The sequence below is a fragment of the Pleurodeles waltl genome, chromosome 5 (assembly GCF_031143425.1).
Source record: "Pleurodeles waltl isolate 20211129_DDA chromosome 5, aPleWal1.hap1.20221129, whole genome shotgun sequence".
Taxonomy (NCBI): domain Eukaryota; kingdom Metazoa; phylum Chordata; class Amphibia; order Caudata; family Salamandridae; genus Pleurodeles; species Pleurodeles waltl.
In genome coordinates, this window is record NC_090444.1 from 1116579814 (window position 1) to 1116592417 (window position 12604).

Here is a 12604-nt window from a genome sequence, read left to right on the forward strand (position 1 = left end):
GTGTAGGGGGTATTACAGTGGGCTGGGTTGATGATGGAGGAATGTCCAGGATAGAGTCCAGTCTTTTGGCATCACAGATGCAATGTCAAAGGGGGCCTTAGGGAGTGGGCAATGGCAGTTCAATGTTGACAGGGTGACATAGTGGGACACAAGTGTGACATTCAGGGGAGTCTTATTTCCTGGCGGGGGCTTGGCAATGTTCTCTGGCTTCTGCCTGGATCGCAGGGACCTTTTGCGTGGTGGTTCTCCTTCTGCAGGGGGGTGGGTGCTGGTGGCCTGTTGTTCCTGTGGTAGGGCCTCCTGCCCTCTAGTGTCAGCGGAGGTGGAGGGCTGTTCATCGGTGTGGCTAGTGTCAGGGGGCCGTTGGTGTGCCACTGCCTCCCTCGTGGTGTTGGCTATGCCTGTCAGCACCCCTGCAATGGTGACCAGGGTGGTGTGGATGTTCCTCAGGTCCTCCCTGATCCCCAGGTACTGTCCCTCCCGCAACCGCTGGGTCTCCTGCAACTTAGCCAGTATCTGACCCATGGTCTCCTAGGAATGGTGGTATGCTCCCAGGATGTTGGTGAGTGCCTTGTGGAGAGTTGGTTCTCTTGGCCTGTCCTCCCCCTGTGGCACAGCAGTCCTCCCACCTTCCCTGTTGTCCTGTGCCTCTGTCCCCTGAACCGTGTGCCCACTGCAACTGACCCCAGGTCCCTGATCGTCCTGTGTTTGTGGGGTGTCCTGGGGTCCCTGTAGTGGTGGACACACTGCTGATTGATGTGTCCTGGGGACAGAGGGATGGGCCTGCTGGGTGGGTGCTGTGGTGGTGTTTTCTGAGGGGGGAGGCTCTGTGGTGGTTTGGGACTGTGGCTGGGTCACCGACTGTCCAGAGGTCCCTGATGGGCCAGATTGGTCATCCTGATCCAGGTGTTCAGAGCTCCTGTGATCACTATGGGCTTCTTCTGGGGGGGACTGGATGTTGCTGGCACCTCCTCTCTGGTGACGTTGTGTGGGGGTCCTGTGGGCAAGTAAATGCAGTGTTATTGTTTCTGCGTGTGGCATCTTGTGCATGGGTATGTTTCCCTCTATGGTTGTTATTACCAAGGCAGCATTGGCTTTTGTGAGTTGTGATTTGGTTGGCTAAGTGATTGGCACTAGTGTGCATGCTGTGGTGATGGGGGTCCATGCAGGTTTGTGATGGTGGTCTATGCAATGGTGTTGCATGCAGGGATTGGTAGTGGGATGGGTGGGTTGTGATGGTGGGGTATATGTGAGGTGGTGGAGTAATGGGGGTGAGGGTAGGGGCAGGAGTTTGTGATGGTATGTAGGTAGGGGGGAGTAGTAAAGATTTGACTGACCAGAGTCCAGTCCTCCTGCTACTCCTGACAGGTCCTCAGGCTGCATGATCGCCAAGACTTGTTCCTCCCATGTTGTTAGTTGTGGGGGAGGAGGTGGGGGTCCACCGCCAGACCTTTGTACAGCTATCTGGTGTCTTGCCACCATGGAACACACCGTCCCCCGTAGGTCATTCCACCTCTTCCTGATGTCATCCCTTGTTCTGGGGTGCTGTTCCACGGCGTTGACCCTGTCCACGACTCTCGGCCATAGCTCCATCTTCCTAGCAATGAACGTCTGCTGCACCTGTGATCCGAATAGCTGTGGCTCTACCCGGATGATTTCCTCCACCATGACCCTTAGCTCCTCCTCTGAGAACCTGGGGTGTCTTTGTGGTGCCATGGGTTTAGTGTGTGTGAGTGTGTGTGGGGTGATGTGTCAAGGTGTGTGCTGTGAGGTGCGTGGATGGTGCATGGATGATGGTGTTCTGTGGCTCTGATTCAGTAGGTGCTCCTGGCGTGTCTCTCTCAGTTGTCAATAAAGGGTTGTGGGTAGTGTGGGTGTGTGTTTTATAGTGTTGTGGGTTTATAGGTGTGGTGTGTGTATGTGTGTCAGGTGTGTGTAGTTTGAATTGTCCAATGTGGTGTTGTTTTGTATGTGTGTGTGTATTTTGAGCGCCGCAGTATGTACCGCCAATGGTTTACCGCAGTTGAATGTCCGCCGCGGTGATTCGTGGGTCATAATGCTGTGGGCATATTTCTGTTGGCGTAACGTGTGGGTTTTGCTGCCACCATTTTATCACTGACCTTTGGGCTGGCGGACTTGTGTGTGTGACTGTATAGTGGTGGATTTCTATGTGTGGGTCATAATATGTGTAGTGGTGTACCGCTGCGGTCGCAGTATGTTGGCGGCAGTCAGAATGTCGATAAGGGGCACTTACGGCCAATGTCATAATGAGGGCCTCTGTGTCTCATTTACAATCCCACAATCACACTGTGCCACTAAAGCATCTTTTACTTTTATGCTCCAGTGGTGCAGTATGCCGGCCCATACTTATAAGACTATGGAAAACCACCTCGTGTGTAATAATATTGTAATGTCAATATGGCCCCCTCTCACGTATAACTCTGCATGGAAGGGGCGTTTCATGGGTGTTGCTGTGGGTGTTTCCATGCAACACCCATGGTCTCTGACACATTCTCTGATTTAATAAGGCAGGGGATGCATCCGATTTCTACGCCACTTCAGGGGTGTCATTAAATTGGCAGGAAGAAATAACATTGTCATTCTGCAGCACACGTAGAAAGAGGAAAATACCACTAATAACTGTTCATGTGCAGGAAGGTGTCTCTTCCTGCGCATAAAAAAACATCCCTGCAAAGCAGACGCCTTTGCACCATGGCGCAAGGGGGCCTGCATTGGTGCTAGGCAGCAGTTTGTTTGCCAGTGCAGAAGAACGTATAGGTATGCATTGTATTTCTGTAAATACAACACATCCCTGCTCTTTCAAAATTATGCAGTGCCACGCAGCTAGCTGGCTTACAGCGTCACACTGCGTTATTTCTTTGTTAATGAGCCCCTATGTTTTTAAAACAAAAAGACACTGAAATTTACCAGTTATATTTTACTGAGCTAACTATAACATTTGGCTCTGCCATACACTACTTGTGACCTCACATTCTACATCACTCTGACGTTACATCACATCATTGATGACATTGCTGATGACTTCTGAAATTGCAGCATTGATGACATCACTAATAACACAATTGTCCTATGCAGCAAAAAGTTTGCTGAGTGTACATGTATGGGTCCATAGCATTGAAATATTGTAAGCTCTAGGGGCAAGCATTCCTTTAAAGTTTGGTACAGATATGTAAGAAACTATAATTCATGGCCTAAAGTTACTTGGTGGCACACCTTATCATTTCTTCAGATGAATATAACAATAACTGCGGAATTTCTACGGTTTTGTGTCTGTAAAATGTGACCCTAACTATAACGTTCCTGTAATCTTTGGTATTTCTGTGAATTTCTGTTTTTCTTATAATGTAAAGTAAGACATAATTACCTTATGTTAATACAACTACATCCACACATGGACGAAGTGAGTGGGTGTAAGTTTTTTTTCCATTGGCAAGTGTATACTGGAGGTTGAGTTGAGCACCACGGTAGATCCGCGGATCAGTGAATTGGCCAATAAAATTTATTTGGGCAATTTTTTGCCCATAAAGTGTCCCTCAGGAGGTATCGGGAAACAGCAAAGACAGTGCTTAGACTTGTGTTGTATCTCAAAATACAAAGGGCCTCAACATGTTGCTTAACACCTAAAATTCGGCAAACTAGGAGTATCCATTTCTTCCTCCCCTTCACATAGCTGTGGCAGAAAATCATTGCATACAGCACAGTTTCCATACTGGCACTATAATACGTGCATGCCCACCTGTCATGCTCATGAGGCCGACCCTCAGCCTGAGATGAAGGAGAGCAGAGGAAGGGTGCCATAGTTGAACTAGAGATAAAGTTGTCTGACTACTACAGGTACAATCTCATCAAAGAATCGCTCCACCCTGAACTCATCCTTCACCAGAAGGAAAGTATCAGAGAGGGAGCTGAAAGGGGGTTGTGCCTGCATTGTGTCTGCAGGCCACTAACATAAATAGGGTTTTTATATTACCAATTTCCCTAAAGGGAACTTTTTGTTTGTATATATACATGAACCCTGTCCCTGTAGTGGTGTGAGGAGTACCTCTCTAAATTGTTGGTACCTGCATTAGGGTCATTATATGCTGGCCATAGTTGGCTTTGATAGTATTCTTACTAATGGACCCATCTGTCATCAAGTCATCCCACAAAACCCCAAAACCCAGCTTTTCTCAGTGTGTCTCTGATGTGCCTCATCCAGGGGATATTGTCTGAACTTGGCAGACCCAAAATGTCTTCCTACCCCTGGTGGTATATTATAAGCTTGGGGATAGCCTAGAGCCTCCTCCATTAAAGGATTGTTCTCATCCCGATCCTCTCTGATATCGGCCAGATATCCATTTCCAGCCTGAGAGGGAGCAAAGGGGTGCTGACAGGAGGGCCTGTCAGCTGGTGCAGGAGCCGATTTTCCACTAGGGTAAGAGTAGCAGCATCATTATTAACACCAAAATCCACTGCATAAAGGGCAGCACCCTTAGCCTGTTTATGATTTTGCAGAGCTGGAAAAATTGGATGCAATTGGAGCTACTTTGCACTTTTAACAACCCCCCCTATATGTTGCTTAAGTTTACGTTTGCACCTATCAATGTGGTGATACCCGTCCAGCTCCTCAGTGAGGATCAATCCTAAGTACTCAAAGGTGTGCGCCCACTCCATTAAGGAGCCTTTAAGGGGACTCAATTTTTAAAACTGCAACAGCTAAGGAGATGAGAAACTCCTTAGGTAGTATAGGCAATGTTAATATCTGTTTACATTTCTTGTATAATTGAACTAACACAAAATATGAGACAAGAAGATGGTAAAGAGTATGGCATTTTTTAAAAGGTATTAGGCTAGGAATTGTTACTGAGGAAATATGGAATCCATGGCTTAAAGGCTCCTTAATGATTAGCTGCACATAACATTAAAGGAATAATATTGCACCGACTACTATAACTACCACTAGAGTACAATAATAAACTGGAATACTTAAAATTGAATAGTGATAGTACAAAAGAACTTTGTAGAGTTCTCAAGAAACAACACATTTTGATTAAAGACGAGTTCAGTATAATCAAGTTGGATAGCATACTGAACTCGTCTTTAATCAAAATGTGTTGTTTCTTGAGAACTCTACAAAGTTCTTTTGTACTATCACTATTCAATTTTAAGTATTCCAGTTTATTATTGTGCTCTAGTGGTAGTTATAGTAGTCGGTGCAATATTATTCCTTTAATGTTATGTGCAGCTAATCCAGTTAGAACAGCAACTACACAAGGTAAGGTTGAATTGGTAATTTTTTGACTGTAAGAAGTTATAAAATTTATAAGGAAACTTTTCCTGGTAACATCTTGTCCTGATATATATTTTATTATAGACTGAAATCCTGAACATAGACAGAAATCCATGATCAACACTTGCGTGAATTTCCTCAAATATTTCACAATCATCACAGTTTAATATTAATGATATGTAGCCCTTGCACATTTCTTCTATAGCAAGTTGTACCTCACACATTATTCCTTCATATACAGTATTTGGTACCCAAGTGGGTATGCAGGACTTGTGTTAGAAACTTTGCCTGCACTTGCAGTATCACATTTCAACTTGATTTTTTTCATCTAAAATTTCTTGGTCTAACATGTCACATAAATCTTAAACTCTGGTATTGTAATATTGGGTTTGTAGTCATAAAAAGCTTACTCATAAGATGTAAATGTTCAAATCAATTCTCCTCCCTCTCACCATGTTTAAAAAGCTGTGACAGTGCTAAAAATGTATATTCTTTGTTTGTTGGATTATCATATGTATGTTTGCTCTGAAGAATTAGTGTAGGTTTGAAATGACGTATCAAACAACTGTCTGTTCCCTGCACATGGAATTTTCCACTATGAACATCCTCATCCACATTATTTCTGTAAGTATAAAATGTATCTACTTCATATAGTGACAATGTTCTAAAGAAGGGAATCTTTTAAGATAGTATTTGTCTATTATATTAGTTTTCACAATAACTTCCTTTTCAGCATCAAAGTGAGCAACACATTATGTTCTAATAAACACAATGCTTTGTTTGTAGAATTATCATATGTAGGTTTGTGACGATTAATTAGTGTAGGTTTGGACCAATGATGAAACATCTGTCTGTTTCATGACCATGAGATTTCCCACTATTAACATACCGAACCACACTATTTCTGTAAGTATGAAATTGAGCTAGTCCATACAGTGACAGGAGTTCCAGTATAAGGGTTCTGTTAGGACAGTATGGCCATCATTACGACCTTGGCGGGCGGCGGCCGTCAATGCAGCCGCACCCCCGCCACGGCCATTTGGAGATCCCCGCTGGGCGGAAACCTAATTTCCGCCTGCAGGGCTAGCAGGGATCTCGGCCGCAACACAGTAGCCGGCTCCAAATGGAGCCGGCGGTGTTGCGGCCGAGCGACAGGTGCAGTTGCAAGTCCATATTTCTCACATCCATTGCAGTTTTTGTGAATAAGATATGTGTGGAGTTGTCATCTTCGGACTCGGCACCAAAGTATTTTAAATAATTAATAGGACTTTTTCAGAATTACAGTCTAGTAAATCATCATTAATTAGCTCACATTTTATTACAATCCCTTTAACAAACGATCTTATAAGCTTTTATATAGTGGAATAATGGATTGAAAACATTTTAATGTAATGCAAACTGGAATTACACATTTCATTTTTAAGGCAGGCTACACTATGGCCTTTCAGTTGTGTAACATTGTGAAATGGACAGTTGTTTAATGTTTGCAAAAGTTCCATTTTATCTTGCAAATGCTTCTTAAAATAAAACGAATAAACCTTAGGAGTATTTGTTCTATTTTGTGTCAATTGTGCATATTGAGGCGCAATTCCATTGATAAACAGAAATATTACTTATTTCCCTCAAAATCCTACTCTGATTGCTCCATGAGATTGGTCACTTTATTCTCTAAGCTAACAACAGATCCATGCATAATTTCATGTGAACATCCACTTCAAATTGTATCAGCCTAACTTATATCATTTAAAAGTCAAAATAAAACGAAAGTGGTTTCTGGAAACAGGAAGACTTGGGGGTGTGGGGGGTGTGGCCTGATGCCGATGGCTCACACATCCAGCCCCATCCTAAAAATTCCTAGTGCCCCGTTGCTTACCGGATTTAAAACGGTGACTGGCATCCCTACCTGTGTTACCCTGGGTGCTGGAGAAGAGAGAGTTTTCTGCCTCGGTCTGAGTTGCCAGTAGAGCCGGGACCACATTGAAGGCTGCATGCAATATGGTGATGTCCAGGTTTTGCAGATAGTGAGGCGTGGCCTGTGGTGCTGGAACTTACTGAGTGTGGCCCAGCTGCAGTACCCAGGAGTGGTGAGGGGAAGGCCATCGACCCTCGATTGGGCAATGGGGCTCCTGAATGCTCTAGATGTGCCCCAGAGAGACTGATAGGTAGAGGGGCCTAAAGTACAAGTCCCATGGTGCTCTAGATGGGGATCATGAGTGTTGGATGATGGTGTGCATCTTCTGATGCTTGCCTCAGTCTCCTAACTGTGGCGGTGAGAACTGAGGGGCAGGTAGTGAGGTACAGTGGGGTGGTGTGCTGATTGGTGGACCCAAGGTTCCCCGCTGGGCTTGTACTGGGCAGGATCAGATCTGGCAAATGCAGGCAGCGGTCTGGCCCGGGGGTCATAGAGTGGATCCTCCTGTGCAGCTGGTGGGGGAAATGCAACACCTAACTGGAGCTATGGAGTACATGCTGTCTCTTCTTTCATGATTGTCTCTCATTACTGCTGTTTTTTCTGGGGGCTGCTAGCCCTTTCTTGTGCACTTGGGGCAGGGCTTCCAACTGCTCTGTATGAGATCCACGGGGGTGCCAAGTGTTGAGACTACTTTTGCTCAGTCCCTGAAACTTCCTGCTACTGTTATGTTGGTGCATTTGACTCTCCTGCACTGCAGGTAGTTTCTGGGGCCTGATCCCTGGTGAAGTGTGGTGATTACATCTGAGGGGATCCCCTGTGGAGCTTTGCCATAGTCTGACTGCCCCCCTGGTCTTGTGGATGGGGACTGGGTGTGCCACCTGCGTGGCAACTCGCTGCGACCGTGCAGCACCAGAGCTGCTGGAAGGAGGTGTTCCCTGGGCCAGTGGCGGTAATCACTCCTGTGGGAGAGTGAGAAGCTGGCCTTTCTCAGAGTGCACTGGCAGTCCAACAGGACGAACTGGACTCCATGCTTCTGGTCATCAGGGATACGAAGGAAATACTGGAGCATAAGATAAATACTATTGTGGTGGATCTGGTCTTCTCTGTGCTGACTAATGTAAACTGGCTGAGCACCTCACAACACAGAGCTCACATTGAAGGAGGTCATCCCAGTGACTGGAGACTTAGAAGTCCAACTGGCAATTGTGCTGGATTGGGTCCATGTCCTGAAGGCCTGGGTGGAAGACTCTACGGGGATGGCCTGTAGGAATAATATCCAGCGGGTGAGAGTCTTAAGAGAGTGGAGGGGAAGAAGATGGGGATATTTGTAGAGGAGAGCTCAGGCAAGTGGTGGCCCCCAGGGATCTACCACCTTTCTCTGTCGTAGAGTGTGCGCATAGAGTGCCGGAGTCTTCTAACCAACTGTTGCATGCCTCCTCCATTTCTGGATGGCTATCATATTCTGAAACATGCCAGGAAGGTTGGGAATCTGAAGGTTGAGAATGGTAATGTAATGATATTCCCTGCCTTCACCCTAGCAGTTCAGAAACAGAGGGCCTCATTTACGAAGGTGAAGCATTAATCTCTGAGATGTGAGTATCAATTATGCAATGGTGTGCTTCGCCAGACTTCGGCTTACCAAGGAGCAGGGGGCACAATCTTTCTCAGTCCCCCTAGAACTCGGGGACCTGCTTGAGATGTGGCTGATGGAGGGAAGCATGTGACTCAAATGGACTCTCCCCTGTGCTAAATGCTTGAGAAGCACCACACCTACGGTAGCTCAGATGCATTGTGGGCCAGTTTCGGACTACACCTTGAACATCGCCCATAGAAGGTACTTTTGCAATGTCACTCCACAGACCACTGATGATCTTCACTGGAACTTTGACCCGGTACTGTAGCCTGGGGAAGTGGTGGACTGTGGGGTGGGGCATCTGGCCTCCCTTGTCCAGTGATGATGGATGTCTAGGGGGCTATTGCAATGGGGGCATAATTTGATGGGTGGGTACTTGGTTGGGTAGTATGCTGCTCTGCTGGTGCTCCCTCTCTTGGAGCACACTGCATCTGGTTCCTACTACCCCATACAGTGTGGAGTCAGTGGTTTCCCTGGCCTACTGGTTTGCTTTGTAGTGTGTTTCTGTTTGGATGGGGGGATGTTGCCTTGCTGTACTGGTGTGGGGGGATTAGGGTGTTTTGTTGGAACCATGTGGTTGTTTGCCTCCCATTAGGATCCTGGTGGGATGGGATGTAGCATTGTCAATGTTCTGCATGGGAGGTTGGGGATGCATTTGGTCACTGAGGACCGCCAATGGTGTGTGACACTGATGCCCCCAAAATGATCACCTGGAATGTATCTGGTTTGAATAATATGACTAAGCTCTACAAGATGTTGACATATCTATTGAGGCATGGTATTCATTGAAGGCTATTGCAGGAAGCTCACTGACATGTGTGGAAGGGGGCTCCCTATTTAAGAGATGGTAGGGCAATAGTGTATACACTATGTTTTTGGTCTTTGCTAGGGGTACACTGAAATGGGTGAAGCTGGGTGTTCCCTTTCAGGTCAATGGTAAGAAAGTAGATTTGGAGGGGAGATTTTCTATTATATCTGGCTGTTTGGCAGGTTGAGATATTTCCATTGTCAATGTTTACACACCTAATGTGGACGAGGCAGCATTCTTTAAAACTCTGTCCCAGTCACTAGCTCCCTTAATAGCACAGGCCCTTGTTATTGGTGATTACTTTAACTTTGTGGTCGATGCTAAAAGGGATCAATTGCATCCCCCACAGTGGGATTCCCCCACCATCTGGCTGACTGGGAAATTCTCTGACTGACAGCACCAATGGGGACTAGTGGGTAAGTGGTGCCATTATCACCCTTGGGGGGAGATAACTGCTACCACTCAGCTTTGCACAAACTACATGTTTGCCTGGATACTTTCTGGTTCACACCCTATATGCTGGCTGTGCTGCTCACAGGTATGGAGTGCCTTCTATTACCCCTGCAATGGTGTGCCACACAGACATGTATACTGAGGTGGTGGCTGAAGGCAGACAGCTTGGAGGACCTGGCGTTCCGGAAAACCATTCAGGAGGTAACCCACCATTATTTTGAGGCGACAATGCGCTTCTCAAATGACCCTGCCAGAGCCTTCTTTGAACACAGCTGCTTGATGCAAAAGGGGTGCCTCCTATGGGCCTAGCTGTACTGCAGATCTGTTGTTTTGGGTGCTCCACTGGCACCAATGCACAATCTACATTCCTCAGGACTGCCATTTAAGGGCCTACTTACGCAAGACTGGAGTGTTGCACTGCATCACCTGCAGGACTGGGTAGTGGTGGGTACAAACACTGTGGGTGCATTATATACACATAAGGAGTTGCACTGCTTCGAGATCCTGCAGGAGGAGTTTTACCTGCCGCAGGGCAATTTCTGGTCATGGTACTCTGACCGTGGCTGTGTGGCAAGGAGAGGGAGGAGTGGGCACCGCAGGGTTCAGAGACGGGGGTGGTCAGATTGTTCTGCATGACCTGGAGGGCTTCCTCAAGGTTTGCGCAACTTGTACAGAGTGCTGTCATCTTTGTTGTAAGCATCATACTTTATTACTGATGTTACCCTGTTTGGAGGCATGTGCCCCCTTGATATGTGATGCAATGAACTTGTCTTTGTATGCTGTGTGCGGACTGACACTTTTCAATAAAATCTGTTTACAAAAAAAGGAAGACTTAAGTGGTGTAAACATTAACAATTTAGCTGGAATTAGACATCTGAGAAGAGAATGGAGAAAATATCAACAAAATGGACTACCTCAACAGCTATTACTTTCAAGTGGAATTCCCAAGAAGAAATCCCAGATATAGAAATCATTCATCCGCAGTGGTCTCTTTTTTAAGTTGGTAGGGGTGGCTGTGAATTTCAGCCAGGCCTACAATAAACTTCATAGCTCCATTATTCAAACACTCACATCAAAATGAATTTCACTCTAAAACTAGTTTAAGACAGTCTTGTTTGCAGTATTTTGCCAAGGAACCAACATTTTAGTGACAAACAACAAAAGTCAATTAGAATAATCTAAGACCAGTCATTCTTGCTGATCCCTTGCATAACAAAGTTACATTGTTTTTGGCAACTTTAGAAGAAAATACAAATAAAAATGAAAGAAAAATTCTCTTACGCTTTCCTTTCTTCGAATGGCCTTTTTGTTTGTGGTTTTGCAGGTGATTGTCAGTTTTTATATGTTAGCCCCGATGAATGTTGGTTTATGTTAGATAGGGTTTTATCAACTATTTGATATTTAAACCTATAACAGGATATCATAGACATATCTACCTTGCTAAATCATACATCTCAACATGTAAGATGTGGTATAGTACTTTTGTCCATTCTCAATATGGAACATCTTGCCATGTGGCACCACTGGTGTCCTGGAGAGACATTATTGCACTGGCGGAGAAAATTGCCAGAACATGTTCTGCCTAAGGATGCCCTGCTGCAAGCCACATTGCACAAAAAATCTGGAAGGGTTGCCAGGCATGTTCCCAGTTCTTGGTTGAAGAAGCTATAGACTCATGATTGCCAATGCCATGTCCTTTTGACACCTACGATTGTTTTTACAGACCTCCTAACATCTGAAGGATACTGGTACAGAGAAAGAGCAGGCTTGTTATTGTTACACTATCCATTTCAACTTGCCATTCTGCTGTCTTGATAGCAACAGTCATAACTTCTCCATTTCTGCTTCCTTGTTCAGATGTGTTGTGCTTTTTAACTTTCAAAGTAAAAACTAAAAAATTAGAAATGCTAGGCTTGCTAAAATATAAAGGCATGGAAAAGAGGTGATTGACACGGCACAACAAATAATGATCTGAATATTAAGAAGCTCTATGAAGGCTTTTGCATCCTTAAAACCAGAGAAAAAATGTTCCAAGATGAACAAGATCAACATCTCGGTCTGGCCCTTCTCGTGGTGGACACAAGCTTTTGGTGTTCTACCCATGCCAGCCAAGAAGGTAAAGACCCCAGGTTTCATTCTTGAAGACAAAATCAACTTTAAAAAACAAGTAAATGCGATCATCTCCTCTTCCTTTTTTTATGTTAAAAATCATAAGGAAAATTGTGTAGCCCATTTCTCCTGATCTTCGGAAAACAGTGGTCTCTGCCCTAGTCTTGAACAGGATAGACTGCTGCAATGTCCTGTATCAGAACCTGCAAACCAGCTCTTTAAATGAATCATACAACTCTGCAGCTCGACTGCTGTTTGATATTCCTGAGTTCCAATCCGTGACTGTGGCCCTTAATAAACTACATTGGCTTCCTGGAAAGCAACTTTTCTCCTTCAAAGTGCTATGTATTGCTTTTAGGGCCTTACATGGAATTTGCCCAACATATATGTGCAGAAGGT